This window comes from Pinus tabuliformis, chromosome 2_2 (genome assembly GCF_031772625.1).
Source record: "Pinus tabuliformis cultivar Carrire ecotype Pingquan chromosome 2_2, CPIR1, whole genome shotgun sequence".
Classification (NCBI taxonomy): Eukaryota; Viridiplantae; Streptophyta; class Pinopsida; order Pinales; family Pinaceae; genus Pinus; species Pinus tabuliformis.
In genome coordinates this window covers 192,321,327-192,341,619 of record NC_142300.1, presented here as the reverse complement: position 1 = coordinate 192,341,619, position 20,293 = coordinate 192,321,327, and positions in this window count along the sequence as shown.

The window sequence follows — 20,293 nt, the reverse complement described above, 5'->3', positions numbered from 1 at the left end:
CAATGTGTGACACAATCGACAATGTAAAAGTGTGCTCACAAGCGACACTAGTCGACCAACAACAAGATACATTTACAAACACCTATGCATGTATCATGTACAATGAACTATATATAGTTCGAAAAATACACCTACAACATCTATGTACAGGTGTAACTTCAACTCTTCTTTTCTAAGACCAACAGGTACATCAACCCAATAAACAACATGTGGGTGACAAGAGCTGAAATGAAAACATTGCTCCATGGCGAGATTTTGCAACAACAAAACAAAACATGCATACATCCAACGTTTGTATGTACAAAAGGAGTACATCTTACTGTGTCAAGAAGTCCATCCACTTCTTACCAAGCCACTTCAATGGCGATTTTTGCTGCTGCAACTTTTCCTCATGTGAAACTTCCCTTTCCACATCAATAATGGAATTCGTGGTTCCACCTTTGCCAATCTTCTTGTCCTCTTGCTGCATGTGTGTGGGACGATGAGTTGGATGTAAAGTCCAACAATGAGAGACAACATGTCCCTTCTTTTGGCAGAAAGTGCAAATCTTATGCACCTTCTTTGAAGGTAGTCTTTGCTTCATCTGTTCCCTGTATGCTTTCTTCCTCATCCAGCATCTTGAAACATGATGATTAAATTGACCACAATATGTACAAGGAAACTTTCTTCCATGAAAGCATGTAAAATTTTCATGCCTTGCAGAAACACAATCAAATCGATCATGAGTAGATTTATACCTCTTATTTTTCTTTGCATGTTCATCGTTTTTGCCTCCATGAGGAGATGAACTAGTAGAGGCTTCAACTTTCAATTGCAGACTAACATCATCATTCTTGTCTTGAAAACTGCCTAACATTGCATGCTTGCCATAAGCTACATGTCCACCATCTTCTTGTTGCAACAAAGGCTTAAAACAATGGAAATCATCATTGAAACAAATTTGACATATTTGCCTCATGGAACTTGAAACAAAAGTTCTCTTTGAATTAACCTCATATGCCTTCATGGCTTTTGAGTTTTTGCCATTAGATTGCACATAACCCAATCCAAGATTCTTGGATCGTTCCTCAACAAAAATGGGTTCAATCATGCCTTGTGCATGCTTTCCTAATCCTTTGCCTTCATAACCCATCTTAATCATGAGCTTGGATCCTATTCCCCTTGTATGCTTTTCAAAAGATCCTACACATCTTTCTAAAGAGGAAACTGAAGACAAATCAGAATGGATTACCTCTTTCTCATGCATGCTCTTGGTCAAAGCCTCTTGGGCTTGCTGAAGTTGCAACTCCATATCATGCAATCTTTGAAGAATTTCTTCCTTCTCCTGCTTCATGGCCAACAATTTCTCATGAAGCACTGTGCTTTCTCTTCTATCCTCAAACAGGATCTGCACCATATCCTTCAAGATAAGGAATTCACGCTTCATATCCTCATCGAAGAACCTTGTGAAGGAGAAATCTTCACTTGATGAAGTTGTCATTATAATATCAATGAACCAATTAACTTCAACAATGTACTTAAATCTTTTCAAAACAAATGACAAAGCTTTTCACCCAAATGTCTTTACAACCATCACATTCAAGCAGCCAACAATACACAAATCAAGTGAAAATCTTGTTGTGATTTTGAGGTCCTTTGGGGTAAGGAAAATATCTGCTATTCCTTTTTGTCTTCTCCAATACTTAGCTAATCAATGGCTATCCCCAAACTTCAGCAAACTCAAACAACATGTAGTTTGCAAAATAGTAAAGCAACCAATATTCAACATTGCTTAAAACACCTTTCAAGCTATACAATCAAGCTACTATGATGTCAATCAAGCAAACCAAGTGCTCCAATACCACCCTGATATGAAAATGGAATGTACTTGTTTAAGGGTGCAAGGTATCCATTTCCATTTATGTAAATGAGTGCACAAATACTCCAAGTTTATATCTACAAATATGTGCACTTCTTATTTCTAATACAGAGATTGACTGTAGGGGCATTTACTGGATATGTCACCTCTAAAGAGAGGATGAGATTCAGAAGCTACCTAGCCCTCTACAAACTCTGCCTAAAGAAATAAAAAGTAAACACTCAGATTCAATTAAAAACAAGACCTTGCTTGAACTTGACATTATGCTGAATCTTAGCTTGAAGAGGTGTATGTCTTTTCTTATGTTTATGTGTTTTAACTTGATTTGTTTCAGTTGATATTAAACATATATATCATACATATAAGGCAGCAAATAAAAATCACACATAACAACAAATTTAATAAGGAGTTCACCCCAATCTCGTGGGCTACGTCTCCTGTGAGCTCTAGTCAACTATACTTGGCTCTTTGGGATTATGGCTTGAATTCTTTTACAAGTTCTGTTAGCTCTACTACAAATTTAATCAGTGGAGGGTCAAAGCAGGTTTGGCAGTGCTGGTTGTGCTTTCAAAAGGTTCGCAACAGTGGATTTCTCTTTCCCCTTCATTTTCCTTATTCTCCCTCGTAACCCCTTAATCTCTGTTTTCCTCCTGAAACCTCTTCATTCCTCGCCTTATCCATATTCCCCTGCTTAATTCATTTTTACCTCACTGCCTCTGTTTTATCTTTTTTAAACTCTGCATAGCTCTTTTCCTGGTTCCCGGGTGTTTTTGTTTAAACACTGTAAAGCCCGATAACCCGTTTAAACCCGTGTAAATTCATGTTTATTCAGCCCGGGCGCTTAACACGCGAGACCGCGCCCATATTTACCCTCTGTCGCCTTTGAAACCGCAGTCATTGATTGCCGCGATCCAACGGTCTACGTGCCTTTTCCCGCTCGTTAAACATCGTTTACTTTCCTCGCCGCCTACCGTCCATCGCAGATCGGACGGCTGACGCTTCCCCCGATCGCGCGACCTGCGCACATGATAGCCCGCGGGGGGGTGGTTTTGGGTGGCCACGTGTCATAATTTGATTGTATCACACCCCGCGATACGGAAACCGCCATCGCGCCGAAAGTGATGCGGGTAAATGCCCACCACACAAAACCGTCGTCCTGTACGATTCCCCGGTCGTTAACCTGTGAGTGCTTTCCAATAGCGATCACTGTCGGATCTGGCGCGTCCAGATCCGACGGCCCTTGTTGCTCCCACGCGTATGTCTCCCGATAGCTCCTTCTAACGCGATCTCTGTCGTCCGATTATTTAATCCAATGGCTGAGATTTATTCCCGGCCTGCTCATTCTTCCACCATGAAACCTTAACTCCCGACTACTCCCTGATGCCCGAGGAAGGACGAAGCGATCAATTACCTGTACTCAGCGCATTCAATCTGCAACCACTACAGTTAAAGAGCAACACGGCTAAGGATGAAGAGGACGACCTCGAGCAGTGAAAAACATTTATCAGGCATGGAATTTCATCCATAATTTACTCCAGCGAGAAGGACTTCAGAATATCAAAAAAGGCCGATTTGTTCATTAAAACACTCAGAATTGCACCAGAGGCCCATTTCTGATTGTAAATGTGGTTGGTGGTCAGTTATGACCCCTCCACGCATAGGTTAGCAGAGCAATTTTGTAATCAGCCTCTATATATATCCAGAAGATAGAATGTAAGAGGTTGATGAGTGTTATTTTGCTGTAAGGTTCAACTTCTAGAGATTGTAACTGTTGTGATACCTGCAGCGTCTGGTCTTCATTTTCAGCCAATGCAAGCTTCTTTTTCTGTCAATTGCTCACTGTCCACTTCTTCTTCTTGTTCTAGGCTATGCCTGTTTTGCATTTATTCATGTGTTGTTAATGTTTAGCATTAGAGGGGCTGTCATCCCACCTCTGTGTTAGGATTTATCATGTATCATTGAATTTGTTTGTAGGTTTTTGTTATTTTAATGCCAGAGAGATGTCATCTTGTCTGTGTATTAGAAAACAGATTTACAGACCTTTTAGCTGGTTGCAGCTAGCCATCACAAGGTCTTGTGCATCTACTGGTGTGATCAGTGTTCTCCATCATCACATTTTCTTTAAAATTGTGAGTAATTGGTGGTTAAAAGCCTTGTAGTCTGGGGGTGTTCACCCATGTCTGGGGTCAAGCATAGCAGAAGTGGTTATCTGGCTTGAATATGCAGCATTTCTTTCATTCATCCACCATTTATCCAACATTTTGTTGAGTTTTTAATGTTCCCGAGCATCTCTGATATACAACCTAGGAGAGTTTCTTGGGGTGATAAAAATTTCCACGCTCAACTCCAAAATGTTACTAACTGAACCTATGGGTTTAGAAAAACCATATACATCCTTGTCATGGTTGTCCACTTTGTGCAGGCAGATCTAGGTTCCCTTGGACTTGATTCCTTCAGTAGGTGCACTAAGCTTCCCTGAGCTTCTTAATGGCACAAACTCCTTCAGATTGCTTCAAATGTCTCTGAAACCTCTACTACTGTCTCCAGCACATATCTAACATAAACAAATGATTGTTCATTTGCTTAAAATGAGCACCGCATCCCCAATCTAGGCCTTCTCCCATGAATGGCTTTGGATTGCCTGAAACTTCTCTTCAGCATTTCCGCCTTTAGAATTATCCAAATGCTTCTGAAAACACCTTCATTGGATTCAGAAGGTTCCTTACAGCAGAAATAGGCTTGTGTTTTACCTCAAACAGATGAACATAGCCCAGCACAGCTCAATCACTGAAATGGCCCTAATGGCCTTGAAAGCTTTCCTGATGCTAAACAGTGAGAAGAATGCCTCAACAGTAAAAACAAGTTGTAGAAATGGATTTAGAATGCTGAAAACCTTCAGGAATGACCTTCGTTCCACTTTCAATGGCTGCACACTTCCAAATGCAGCTCCCAAACTGATTTGGCCCTAGTGGCTCCTAGAACTTTCCCGAAGAAAAAACACCTACAAGTGACCTCAGATGGCTATGAAACCTATGCCAATGGCTTCAGAAGGTCAAAGAGACCCAAAATCAAAAAAAAAAATCGTCCAAAAAGGACTTTCCTAGCCAAAGTTATGGCCATTTACTCCCAACTGCCAGCTGGTCCTAGAAAGACTCCAGCTAAATTTAATTAGAGTCCAGATAACCCCGACAGTTTGGCAATCCCGCCATTTTTGGAGCACTCCACCAAAAACTCCGCCATCAGGACTGTCAGTTAACTCCGTTAACTCCGCGCATGTGACCAAACATTCAGAATGGTGGTTTGTTGTTGGATTTCGTGCCGGACTGTTCGGGCTAACTATCTGTTGAACTGCACTTAACTCCGCCATATATGGCAATGTAACCACATAATATTAAACAATGCGGTGACTGTTGAACACAATCCGTGCGGTTAAGGAATAGGCCCACGGTTCTAGGCGCTATGGTCATATGCATGGGGGCTGGCCCTTAGGGGTTGGCCCCATTGGGCCCCACCTTTAACCAAATTCAAACTTTAACAAAAGTTAGTTCCGCAACTTAAACAAGTTCCGTGTTCATGGTTCAACGGTAATGTGTGGGAGTGTTATAAGGTAGGTTGCGTGTTCAAGCCTCTCTGCTGCCAACCCTTTAATGTATGCCAAAAAACTGTGCTGACATCATGATGATGTCACTTGGGCCACTTGGTGGCCTCCAGACCTGCCACATGGCAGCCTGCCATTCGTTGCCCAAAACAAAATATTCCAAAGAATATACTATTTTAATTTTTTTTTTGAAAAATTAAAAATTTCAATGTTATTGGGCAATTCTTCTTTTTGGCATAACTTTCTCATACGGTGACTGTTTTCCAAACCGTTCACGGTGCCGGAATTAAGAAGACGAGCTCTATCCAGTCGTTCAGGTTCGAACGAGTTTTGAGAACTTTCTTTTTTTAGCATTTTACGACACTTGGTCCTCAACTCCTGATCAACTATTTTGGATATTCTATTGGACAGTTCGTCACAAAAGATCTGATAGTATTATGTTAAAATTTGAGATTCTACATTATTACAATCTTATTTAATTTCTAGATCTGTAAGATTAACTGTAATTAGTGCATGCATGTAAAATTAAATCAAGTAGAAAAGTAGAGAATGGAAAAAGAAGCTCATACACATGTGATACACAAGATATGCTCTTTGGGAAACCCTTTCGGGAGAAAAACCCAGCTGGAAGGTGAGGCTGCTTCGCTCTCTTTCTCTATCTGGAAATATGGCTGGAGATACAAAGAAGTAATGTTTGTGGCCTGTGGGCTGCTACAGTGCACAAATAATATCTGTGTGCTCTACCTCCTATCTCTCCTTGCAATCTTTGCTCAACTATGGAACAAAATGCTCTCGAAAGAATGGAAATCCTCTTCCTCCTAGTGACCCGGTTATAACACATCTCGATAGCCTACTAGTGGTTAAGTTTGACTACATCAACTTTTAACTAGAGTTACAAAATAGACTCTTCTAGATTCTTTTACATCAAAAACATGTGGCTAGCCCCTTTTCCATGAATAATGGGAGCTAACTTGGCATCCTCTCGAACTATAGGTGTGAAAATAGGAAGGTCAACTCCTGTGTGGCATAACTTTTGCATACGGACTCTAATTGACGTGATTCTTGCATCGTTGGAAAGCTTTCTATGTGTAGAATAGCTTAAAAGTGTACTTCACTTAATCAAAAAAATTACCCCAAAAAAACATCATTTGATGCCTCAGAATGCTCCCGTAAAATTTAGAACCCCGTTTTGCCAAATTGGGTCCCGCCAGTAAAAACAGTCCAGTAAGTTGATTCCTCCCATTTTTCAACTCTAAATGCATCGAGATGGATTACAAACAATATAATGATCCAATTTGGATCACACCTCCCCATTTTGGGGGGCTTTTGGTCCCCAAAATCATTTACTTAATGAGGTGAGGAAATTTTTCCTCCACCTTCTCTATGGTGTACCATTTAGCGCTGCCTAGAAGTTGTCTTTTCAAACCAATTTGCCAAAGATCTTGTTGCCCTTGTCTTGTAGTTTTGGACCTCTTCTACAAAACTGTATCTTCTATCAACTATGCCTGATCGTTTGGTGCCAAATCCTCCGCAGAAGGTAGGACTTGTTCCTCTTCCTTATCTAGCATGCAAGGCTCATAGAGTTTCAAATTCTCTACATTTACAACTGAGTAAATGCGCATATTACGATGGTAAACTGAGTCAAAAAGCATTATCACCCACCTTTTCTAGTATCTCAAAGGGACCATACCTTAAAGCCTTGATTTTCTTACCAAGCCCCTGCAGCCTCTCCTTGTTCAACTGTAGCCATACTCTATCTCCCATATTGAAAGATTTCTTTGTTTTGTGCTAATAATGCCTGACCTTATACTTCATCTGCGACTTCTGCAGTGTTTCTTGTACCTATAGATGGATCTGCCTGATCTTCTCTATAAATTTTCAACCCTCAAAGCATCTCCTGTAAGGTCTTCCCTCACTCCTCCTTGTTGTCCATATGCAATATCCAAAGGTAAAGGTGGTAGATATCCAAAACAAGTCTCAAATGTGGACTTTTCTGTAGAAGTGTGGACTTCTGTATTATAAGAATGTTGTATATATACCAGATTTTCATCCCAGGTCTTCGAATGCTTCTGTTTGTATCCCCTCAGAAGTTGCACCAAATTCTTGTTGACTACTTCTATCTTACCATCTCTTTGTGGATGGAATGTTGTAGATCTCTTCAACTTCGTGTCCATCTTCTCCCACAATGTAGTCCAGAATGCACTGAGAAATCTTGTATCTCTATTTGAAATAATGCTCCTTAGTATCCCAAAGTGTACCCAGACCTATCTAAAGAACAAGTTTGATGCTTCTTATCTGCTAGTGGTCTTTTTAAAGGGCATCAGAACACACATCTTGCTAAACTTGCCAACTACCACAAACAATTAGTCATGTCCCTTCCTGGTTCTCAATAAACCTCCCACAAAGTCCATGGAAATGATTTCCAAAGGATGAGTAGGTACAGGTAAAGATTGATATAGACCTTGTTTCCTATTGCTAGGCTTGCTGGTACAACAAATAATGAATCCTCTTATGAACCTAGCTACTTGTTCTTGCATCTTGGGCCAATACACATACCTCTACAAGTCAGCCATGGTATTCCCTACACCAAACTGCCATGCAACCTTAGAGGTGTGAGCCTCTCTAATCAGTTGCAAACACTCACCTTTAGGAACACATAGATTATCCATCTTGTAGGGTACGCCATCCTGGATATTGTAGTCAATGGTATTGTCACCATCGTGCACATGACTCTGAATCTGCAACCGTTGATACACCCCCTTGAAGTCCTCATCTTTTGAATATGCTTCCTTATATTCATCCTGGGTGAATGGCTTCATGTGCATAAGAGTCCCCAAAGCTGTAATATTTGATGTGGGTAGCCTTGAAAGCATATCATCCAACTTGTTTGTACTTCCCCTCTTATACTTGATCACCAAATGAAACTATCGTAAAAACCCCATCAACTTGTAATGCCTGGTCTATTGTAGCTTACTCTAGGCCTGCAAGTACTGTAGTGGCTGGTGATTTGTGTGGATTACTGTCTCCTTTCCCATCAGATAATGCTTCCACTTCTTAACAGCTTGCACCATGGCGTAGAGATCCTTATCATAGGTAGGATAGTTAAGCACTGCCCCATGAAAAACTTCAGAATGGTAGCATACAAGCCTTCCTCCTTGCATCAAGACAACTCCCATAGCATACTCACTCGCATTTGTCTCAACTTCAAAGTATCATTTCAAGTTTGGTAATGCCATAACTAGTTATCACTAATCTTCTTCTTTAACTCATAGAAAGCCTTTTTTTGACCTTTTCCCCACTGTAAACTCTTGCCACTTACTGTTATGGCATGGAGTGGTCTTGCTACCGCTAAAAATGAGGCTATGAATTTCCTCAGGTACTGTGCTGCTACAATGAAACTCCTAACCTCAGTAACATTAGTAGGCACTAGCCATTTCATGATGGCCTCCATATTGGAAGGATCTGTCTTCAATTCTCCTCCATCAATCACATATCCCAAATATACCAAGGATTGTTGTGCAAACTCACACTTCTTGAGATTTACTAGCAGTTGGTGCTTCTTCAATGTTTCCAACATCTGTGTCAAATGTGAAATATGCTCCTCTCAGGTAGCACTATATACCAGTATATCATCCAAATAGACAATAACAAATGAATCTATAAAAGGGCATGGTACATCATTCATTAATCTCATAAATGTAGCTGGTGCATTACACAGGCCAAATGGCATAACTAACCACTCATACAAACCTTGCCTAGTTTTGAAGGCAATCTTCCGTTAATCTTGTTCTTTGACTCAAACCTGGTGATATCTAGAATTCAATTCCATCTTGATGATATAATTTGCTTGCTGCAACTAATATAGCAGATCATCTATCCTGGGCAGGGGGTATTTGTTCTTGAGCTTGATTTTATTCAATGCCCTGTAATCTATACACATCCGCCAAGTCTCGTCCTTCTTTGGCACAATGATGATGGGTGACCTACATGGTGATGTACTCAGTCGAATGACACCATGTTCCAACAATTGTTGCAACTGTTTCTTCACCTCACTTGCTTCTATAACAGCCTGCCTATAGAGCTCAATGTTTGGCAATGGGGATTCTAGTTTCGAGCAATAGTTGGATCTCTTCCTCCACTTCTCTCTTAGGGGGTAGCCCTTTAGGCTCTCAAAACATGTGCTTGTATGCTTGTAACAACTCCTCCAATTGTTGTTTTTGTTTCTTAGTACACCCCTCTAGGGATACCTTGCCTCTTATTGACTCCTTTAAAGACTAATTTTCTCTTAAAACAATAAAACATACTTCTTGTTGGAACTGATCAATTTCTTGGCCTGGTTGGCACTTACCAGTGAAATTTTCAACTTTCCTTTGTGTGCATTGATGATGAATGATTTTCCATCCTTGATGAGCCATTACTGGTTAGCTCTCCTCATGAATATTGCATCACGCATAAACATGTATGGACTCCCGATCACAACTCCACATACATCAAGGGGAACCACATGTAAATCTACTTCATCAATAAAATCAACACTAATAGCAAATCTAATTTTGCACTTTTTTGTTACCTTCAACTCTGCATCCTTATGTACCCATCCCAGTGGATATGGGTTTGGATGATCACAAACTTCCAGCCCCAACTTCTTGACCAGATCTGCTGCAATGAGATTTGCCTGTGATCCTGAGTCAAATAGAGCATCACTCTTCGTCTTCTTGAACTGTATCTTTACATGGAAGAGTTTGGTCATTTATTTCTCTTCCTGTTGCTGAAGGCTATTCAGATTCACCTCCTTCTATACTGATGTAAAGGCGATCCTCTCATCCACGTATGAGTTGCTTTCGAATTGGTTGCTCGAATCAGTGGCCATGAGATTCTTCTTCTTATTATCTTTCTTCTTGTTCTTCGAGTTAAGCTCTGGATGCGACTTCCAGCACTTCTCCTCTGTATGGCCATCAATGTTACAGTTGTTGCAGTGGTTTCTAGGATCTTTTCACTGGTGTGTTGTGGTTGTCATCTTTTTATCTTTTCCCCCTCTTTGCTTCTTCTTCCCCTCCTTAGAAGTGTCATTTTGCTCCTTTTGCTTCGATCCACTTAATTGCGCTCTTTTCAGGCCTATGTTCTCCAGGTACTGTGCCTGTACACAAGCCTCATCCACCATTTTGGGCTTGAACATCATCACTTTCTCACGTAGATTGTAGTGCAGACCCCCCAAATATTTGAGGAGTACATTTGGGTTCTTTGGAGAGATATCCAACATTATAGCCATCTTTCTGAATTTTGTGGTGTACTCCTGCACGCTTTGGCCTGGCTTTTGCCTGAAGTAATCCCACCGGATCCGCTGGTCCTCTTATCCAAATAGAAAATGGCATCAATCCATGGTATTCATCCACCCATGGAATTTACCCATGGTATTGTAAGTGGTACCCACCCATGGTATTTATCCACACATGGTATTGTAAGTGATATCCACCAACGGTATTTGCCCATGGTATTGTGACATCCACCCATGGTATTCTTTTACCCATGGAATTGACCCTTGGTATTGTGACATCCACCCATGGTATTCATTCACCCATGGAATTGACCCGTGGTATTGTAATTGAAAATTACTATAAGTAACAAGTCATATTTTGTAAAAGGACAGTTTTATTTGCGATAATGTAGCTTTTACAGTTATTCTCCGTTTTAATAAAAAAATTCTTTGTGGTTTTGTTTATTGGGCATTCTCCTCTTTTTCTTCTAGCATTTCAATTTTTCAAATCTTGGGGGCCTCTCCCCCAAAATCCATTTCAATCTTTTATATCTTTGGGGCCTCCCCCCAAGATCTAGATCAATCGTATCAGAGCAGGTTATGATTACATGGGAATGAGGGCTTGATGCACATTTCAATTTCAAATTTTGCATAAATATTCAACAAATTTCAAGCATGTACTACATCCTCCACAAAGCATTTTCTTGGGCCAAGCGGGAAGGATTTTTCTTTTTTCATTTTTTTGCAGGAATGGTTTTGGGTGGCAAGTTTGCAGATCAGATATGAAACTTTTGGTCCAAATTTTACAAAAAAACTAACAGATCTAGATTCCTTGCAAAAAATTACCCAAGTTCAAAAAAAACATCGGCCGAATCGGAGTCTGGATGAGGGGGATATCACTAATTTAAAATCAGTTATGTTGCAGAAATGTTTCTAACGACAATTCGTGGACAGCGGCTTTCCTATATTTTTTTTTAATTTTTGTGAAGAATTTCCGATAATTTATTGTATATCTAAGCTCCTCTCACAAAATCATCTAATTTCAAAAACAAAAGGGTCAAATCGGAGTTCGGATGTGGGAGATATTGTTGATTTAAAATTAGTTATTTTTTAAAACTTTTGTGACAGCGGAAAAGTTGCAGCACGAATATGAGATTCTAGAGTGTCCAGATAAGGATTTCCAGCACATGGGAAGATGCAAAATGGTCCTTTTGTTTCCAAAAACAGGTTATAATAAATATTCTAAGATATATTGACCGAGTTATGTCCATTTTAATTCTAGAGCAGCATTCGAAGCGGGTTCCCTTTGGAGACGTGCCCTCCAACACCGCTTTAGTAACTACCTGCTTCACATTCATCAATTTCAACATAGCACCATTCGGCTTGGGTTCTTAGGATACGTGCCCTCCCACCCTAGGCTATGTAGGCACCTGTTACTTCATCAACAACCAACATCACAGTTATGGGTCAACCACACAAAGTCCGTGTTATCGAAGTCCATTTGCTAGGTCACACACAGTTAGTATCACAGTTGATAACAAGCATTACAGGGTATCTCTACCCTCGGATCTTCATTTTTCATGGTTATGGGTCATCCACAAACCCACACTTCATCGAAGTCCATTTTCCAGGTCGCACACTATCAGTATCAAAGTTGGCCACAAGCATTACAGGGTATCTCTATCCTCGGATCTTCATTCATCATGGTTATGGGTCATCCACAAACCCACACTTCATCAAAGTCCGTTTTCTAGGCCACACACTGTCAGTATCACAATTAGTCACAAGCATTACAGGGTATCTCTATCCTTGGATCTTTGTTCATCATGGTTATGGATCATCCACAAACCCACACTTCATAGAAGTCCATTTGCTAGGCTACACATTGTCAGTATCACAGTTGGTCACAGGCATTATAGGGTATCTCTATCCTCAAATCTTTGTTCATCATGGTTATGGGTTAACCACATAAAACCCTTCTCTACAGTGGCTCTTCATATTCAACAAAGGCTTCGCAAGAGAGAACTTAACGCAATGGGGACCATTACTTCTTAAGGAGGGAGGAATGATCCGAATAGAAAATGGCATCAACCCATGGTTTTCATCCACGCATGGAATTTACCCATGGTGATCTGAATGGAAAATGACATGAACCCATAGTATTAATCCACCCATGTTATTCATCCACCCATGGAATTTACCCATGGTATTGTAAGTGGCATCCACCCATGGTATTATAAGTGACATCCACCGATGGTATTCATTCACCCATGGAATTGACCCATGGTATTGAAAGGACAGATTGTTGGCCACAATGTAGATTTTGTAGTTATTATCAGTTTTAATTAAAAAAATCTTTGTGGTTTTATTTATTGTGCATTCTCCTCTTTTTCTTCTGGCAATTTTTCAAATCTTGGGGGACTCCCCCCCCAAGACCCATTTCAATGTTTTAGATCTTGGGGCCCTCCCCCCAAGATCTGGATCAGTGGTATCAGAGCAATTTATGATTCCATGGGAATGAGGGTTTGATGCATATTTCAGTTTCAAATTTTGCAGCAATATTCAACAAACTTCAGGCATGTGCTACGTCCTCCATAGAGCATTTTCTTGGGCCAAGCGGGAAGAATTTTTTTTTAAATTTTTTGCAGGAATGTTTTTGGGCAGCGATTTTGCATATCAAATCTGAAAATTTTGGTATAAAATTTACAAAAAGAAATACCAAATCTGGATTCCTTGCGAAAAAATACCAAAATTAAAAAAAAAAAAAAAAAAAAAAAAAATCGGCCGAATCAGAGTCTGGATGAGAGAGATATCGTTGATTTAAAATCAGCTATGTTGTAGATTTTTTTCTGACGACAACTAGTGGACGACAAATCTCCTATAATTTTTTGCAGTTTTTGTGTAGAATTTTAAAAATATGATTGTATATCTGAGTTCCTCTCGAAATATCACCCAATTTCAAAAAAAAAGTGGGTCGAATCGGAGTTCGGATGTGGGAGATATCACTAATTTAAAATCAGCGATTTTTTCAAAACTTTTATGACGGTAGAACAATTGCAACACAAATCTGAGATTTCAGAGTGTCGAGATAAGGATTTCCAACACATGGGAAGATACAAAATGATCCTTCTATTTCCAAAAACAAGTTATAATAAATATTCTGAGTTATATTGACCGAGTTATGTCCATTTTAATTCTGGAGTAGCATTCAGAGTGGGTTCCCTTTGGAGACATGCCCTCCCACCCTGCTTTAGTAGGCACCTAGTTCACATTCATTAGTTTCATCATAGCAGCATTTAGCTTGGGTTCTTTGGAGACGTGCCCTCCCACCTCAAACTATGTAGGCACTTGCTACTTCATCAACAACCAACATCACGGTTATGGGTCAACCACACAAAATCCTTGTCATTGAAGTCCATTTGTTAGGCCGCACAATGTTAGTATCACAATTGGTCACAAGCATTACAGGGTATCTTTATCCTCGGATCTTCGTTTGTCATGGTTGTGGGTCATCCACAAACCCACACTTCATAGAAGTCCATTTGCTAGGTCACACACTGTCAGTATCACATTTGGTCACAAGCATTATGGGGTATCTCTATCCTCGGATCTTCGTTCATCATGGTTATGGGTCATCCACAAACCCACACTTCATCGAAGTCCATTTGCTAGGCCGCACACTATCAGTATCATAGTTGGTCACAAGCATTACAGGGTATCTCTATCCTCAGATCTTCGTTCATCATAATTATGGGTTAACCACATAAAAATCCTTCTCTTTTGTGGGTCTTCATATTCAACAAAGGCTTTGCAGGAGGGAACTTCACGCAATGGGGACCATTGCTTCTTAAGGAAGGAGGAATGATCCAAATGGAAAATAGCATCAACCCATGGTATTCATCCACCCATGTTATTCATCCACCCATAGTATTGTAAGTGGCATCCACCCATGGTATTGTAAGTGACATCCACCAATGGTATTCATTCACCCATGGTATTGTGACATCCACCCATGGTATTCATTCACCCATAGAATTGACCCGTCGTATTGTGACATCCACCCATGGTATTCATTCACCCATGGAATTGACCCGTGGTATTGTGACATCCACCCATCGTATTCATTCACCCATGGAATTGACCCATGGTATTATAACTGAAAAATACTATAAGTAACAAGTCGCATTTTGTAAAAGGACAGATTGTCCGCCACATTGTAGCTTTTATAGTTAATATTGGTTTTAATAAAAGGTTTCTTTTTTGTTTTATTTACTGGGCATTCTCCTCTTTTACTTCTGGCAATTTCAAATTTTTAGATCTTGGGGCCTCCCCCCGCAAGATCCATTTCAATCTTTGAGATCTTGAGGGCCTCCCCTCAAGATCTAGATCACATGGTATTGTAAGTGGCATTGACCCATGGTATTGTAAATGACATCCACTCATGGTATTCATTCACCTATGGTATTCATTCACCCATGGAATTGACCTATGGTATTGTGACATCCACCCATGGTATTCATTCACCCATGGAATTGACCCGTGGTATTGTAACTGAAAATTACTATAAGTAACAAGTCGCATTTTGTAAAAGGACAGTTTTGTCCACCATAATGTAGCTTTTACAATTATTCTCCGTTTTAATAAAAAAATTCGTTGTGATTTTGTTTATTGGGAATTCTCTTCTTTTTCTTTTGGAATTTCCATTTTTCAGATCTTGGGGGCCTCTCCCCCAAAATCCATTTCAATCTTTTAGATCTTGGGGGCCTCCCCCCAAGATCTGGGTCATCCTCCACGTACCCAATGGGATAAAATGGTGACTTAATGAGGGTTTTGAAATCCTCCCACTTATCACTGGAGGTTCTCCCTCCAACCTCAAGGTTTCCTTGTGGCTCTCCCACCAACTCAGTGCATGGCCCTCCAATTTTAGCCGCGCGAATGATATCTTCTGCCCTTCTTCGACCTGATGGACACTGAAATAAACTTCTAGTTGCTGCAACCAGTGGTTCAGATTTAGACTGTCGATCTCACCGTGGTATGGCTTTATATCGACTTTTACTTCCACTTTAGATAGGGATTGGTTCATGGCACTCAAAGTGGGTTGATATTTTCTGCGTTCTTTCTTCGGCTGGTTATCTGCATCTTCCCGATCTCTCAATACCCCTTTTGATTTCTCCTCTGCATTCAAACCCCCTTCTTCTCCAAATATCCCCAACTTATTGCTTAGGTCTTCCATGAGGAGGTTTCCATTGTGGTTTATATCCATGACTTGTTCTTCGAGCTGCGAAAACCTCACCTCTACGGGATCACAAGGTTCGTTTACAAATTCGTCTCCCATGATTAGGGTTTTACAATTTTTTGCCTCGCCATCCAAATCCCTGGAATCTCCACAAAATACCCAAAGAAACCTGCTCTGATAACAAATGATTCATAAACTGTCATGGATATTTCACTGGACAGTTCGTCACAACAGATCTAATAATATTATGTTAAAAATCTAAGATTCTACACTATTACAGTTTTATTTAATTTATAGATCTGTAAAAATAATTGTAATTAGTGCATGCATGTAAAAGTAAATCAAGTCAAGAAAATCCCATGCTTGTGTGGCGGATTTAGAAAGAAGAGAAAGGGATAGAATGGCTAATCTATTCCCTTTCCCCATTCAGCCACTGGACTCTCCCTTCAAATACTTGGGCTTTTGGTTAAAGCCAGCAGGTTACAAAAAAGAGGATTGGAATTGGCTTATCGCTAAGATTGAATCCAGAATCTCACATTGGAGCTTCAGATGGCTTTCCAGAGCTGGTAGGCTGACCCTTATTAAATCAGTTCTGATAGCCATTCCGGTTTATTGGGCTGCACTAACTTGGATCCCCAAAGGCGTAATGGAAAAAATCAGAAGAATTTGCTGCAGATTTTTATGGGCGGGATCAAAGGAGTCCTCTGTGCTACCCTGGGTAGCATGGGACAAAGTGGCCAGACCAAAAGAATGGGGAGGGTGGGGCATTAAAAGATTTCCTGATTTCTGCCTCTCATTAGCAGCGAAATCTGGATGGAGGCTGATAACTATGGAAAATTTATGGACACGGGTGGTGAAAAGAAAATACATCGATCCTATCCCTATGGAAGACTGGATTCGGAGTCGAAATAAGAAGACAAAAAATATATCTGCCATTTGGAAAGCCACGGTGGAAGCCTTTTCAGTGATCGAGCAAGGATTAGCTTGGAAAGTTGGAGATGGAAGAAAGGTAAGGATTGGCAGAGATCCATGGGTCGGATGCAACGAATCTTATGCCTTATCACCAGGGCTTCTCAGACACTTGGAAAGTAAAGGTATTTCAGCATTAAATCAGGTGGAGAAGGTTGGGCAGTCTACTATATGGGGCCAGGCTTGGAAGGATGATGTAGAATTGGGGTTAAATGTCAGATGGAAGTTTGAGTGGGAGGGTTTCATCAAAGAATTAAAACGTACAAATGTCAGGATAAAAGATGAACCTGATTGTTTGATGTGGGCACAAAGCAAATCAGGGAATTTTTCCCCAAAAGATGGTTACCTTTTCTTAATGGGAAAGAAAGGTTGGGGGGTTCCGGATTGGTGGGCCAAAAACATCTGGAAACTCAAAAGTCCAGCTAAGGCCAGGCTTCTTCTTTGGTGCATCTTAAAAAGGAAGATCCCAACATGGGAAATCTTACAAGCTAGGTTCTTGGTTGGGCCTGGTAGATGCCCCCTTTGCAAGTCTGAAGATGAAACCATTAGTCATCTTTTCATAAACTGTGCTGTTTCAAGAAAGATATGGGAGGAGGCCACTGGTATGCTAAAGATACAAGCTCAGTGGGGGATTGAACCCTTGGAGACAGCCTGGAGGAGATGGTGGCATGCCTATCCGGAGGGAAACTTAAGAAATTTGCCTCTTATTTTCTGCTGGGGTATATGGCTTGCAAGAAACAAAAGTCTCTTCCAAGATAAGGACACCCCTCCTTCAGTCATTGCTATTAATATAGCTGCTATCTACTCTGCCTTACCGCCCCCTGAGGTTAAGAACCCAAAACCAAACCAAAATCAAATCAACATACAGGAAGGCATTCCTGGTGGTTTCTTTGATGGGGCTTCCCAAAACAACAGGGCGGGAGCTGGCCTGTGCATTCATATCAATCCGAATCACTCTATAAAAGCTTCTGTTGGACTGGGTACAGGCACAAATAATTATGCTGAATTATCTGCTCTGCGCTACCTCTTATGTTGGCTTATTCACAGAAATATCAACACAATTCAGATATTTGGGGATTCACTAAATGTCATAAATTGGGTCACTGGGAAGGCAACCTGTCAAAATCAGATTTTGATGACTCTTGTTGAAGAAATTTCATTATTAAAGGCATCTTTTAATAAGTTCTCTATCTGCCATATTTACAGGGACAAGAATGAGGAAGCTGATCAGCTTTCTAAGGCTGGTCTTCAACAGGTTATGGGCAGCTGGACAGTAGAAGAGACCAGACAGGGTCAGACAGTCATCTCACATCAGCCTCCTTTCTTACAGTCACTTTGATTGCTGTACATTTCCCTCTTTTTGACAGCAGTTTTCGCGGATTTATATGGTTTTTCTGTGTATATATTTATCAGTTTTTGTTACCCTTTCAGAAATTACAGGCATATAACCACAGCAAACAGATTTTTGATACATACTACATTTTTGGTTTCTTTCCGGATTATAAACTCCTAATTTCTTTTCATATTATGGGGTTGTTTTCTTTCTGCTGAAGGAGACCCCAGCTATTATGTTTCGGCTGTCATTAAGAGTGCTATTTTGACTCCTTTGGGAGGAAGATTGTGCAGGTACAAAACCAGTAGAAGCAGATCCAAAATGTTGAGCAGATCAGCAACTGTTGAGCCACCTGTTATGGCTTAAGACCATTATAGCTTGTAAAACTTTTTATAGTCAATTAATAAAAAGTTTTGATTTTTTTCCTTGGAAAAAAAAAAGTAAATCAAGTAGAAAAACAGAGAATGGGAAAATAATCTCACACATATCTAATACACAATATATGCCCTCTGGGAAACCCATTCGGGAGAAAAACCCAGCTGGAAGGTGAGGTCGATTCGCTCTCTTTCTCTCTCTAGAAATATGGCTGCATATACAAAGAAGTAATGTTTGTGGCATGTGGTCTACTACAGTGCATAGATCCTCTCTGTGTGCTCTACCTCCAATCTCTCCTTGCTATCTTTTCTCAACTATGGAACAAAATTCTCTCGAAAGAATGGAAAGCCTCTTCCTCCTAGTGGCCTAATTATACCATAGCCGAATAGCCTACTAGTGGTTAGGTTTGACTACATCAACTCTTAACTAGAGTTACAAAATAGATTATTCTAGATTATTTTAGATCACAAACACGTGGATAACCCATTTTTCGTGAATAATGGGGGCTAACACGGCATCCTCCCGAACTATAGATGTGAAAATGGGAAGGTCAACTTCTGAGTGGCATAACTTTTGCATAGAGACTTTGATTGACACGATTCTTGCATTGTTGGAAAGATTTATGTGTGTAGAATAACATTAAAAGGTTCCACTGTGAAGTGGCAAAGTTTTGCCCCCAAAAAATGTCGTTTGATGCCTCAAAATTCTCTTGGAAGGTTTCAGACCCCGTTTTGCCAAACTGGGTCCCGCCAGTGAAAATGGTTCGGGGAGCTGATTCCTCCACCTTTTCCATTCCAAATGCATCAAGATGGATGACAAACAATATAACGATCCAATTCGGATCAAGTATCAAGTCACTAATCTAAATATTTCCAAATACTCATAGTAATTATTATATCTACACCCAATAAACATTCTTTCTTGGTCCTCATATTTTCTTCTACAAAGGGCATAAATTAATCTTGAACCTTGATTGTACGAAATAGAGAAAAGTGTGAAAATTAGGCAAAGATGGTGATTTTTGAGAGCTATAACTTTTAGATTTGAAATTGGATTGTAGAATGAGTACATTCATTGTAAATATAATTTAAAGGAGAATATGTATGAAAGCTTAAATCTTGTACAAGTGCTTCAAATTTCTTTAGAAATTGGGAGGAAAAAGGAGTTGTAGCATTAATTAACCAAACAATCAGAATGTGCATATTTTCTAGAATTTGAAAGAAATTGTTGCAAATATGGAAATGAGGTGTACCTAATACTTTTAATCGTATGCGAGAAGGATTTCTTGAAAGCATTTCAAGAAGTATTTCCAATTACAATACCTTTTTAAGAAATACTATTATAAGAATATCTAAGATTTCTTAAAACTCAATTTGGGAAATATGACCATGGAAGAATATAATAGGATGTTTTTGGAACTGCTAAGGTATGTGAACTTTATTAAAGAGGATTAGGCAAAGATATACAGGTTCTTAATTGGACTACCATCATTTTACAAAGACAATATCTAATTTGATGAATCTAAGACTCTTGAAGAAAACACTAAGAAATCCAAATACCTATATGATCAACACAAAGGCATAAAAAATTTCTAGAAGTCTTACAAAGATAATAAGAAGGAAAAATTGGATTAAAGGAAGAAGGGATTCAAACCACTTTTCTTCAATAAC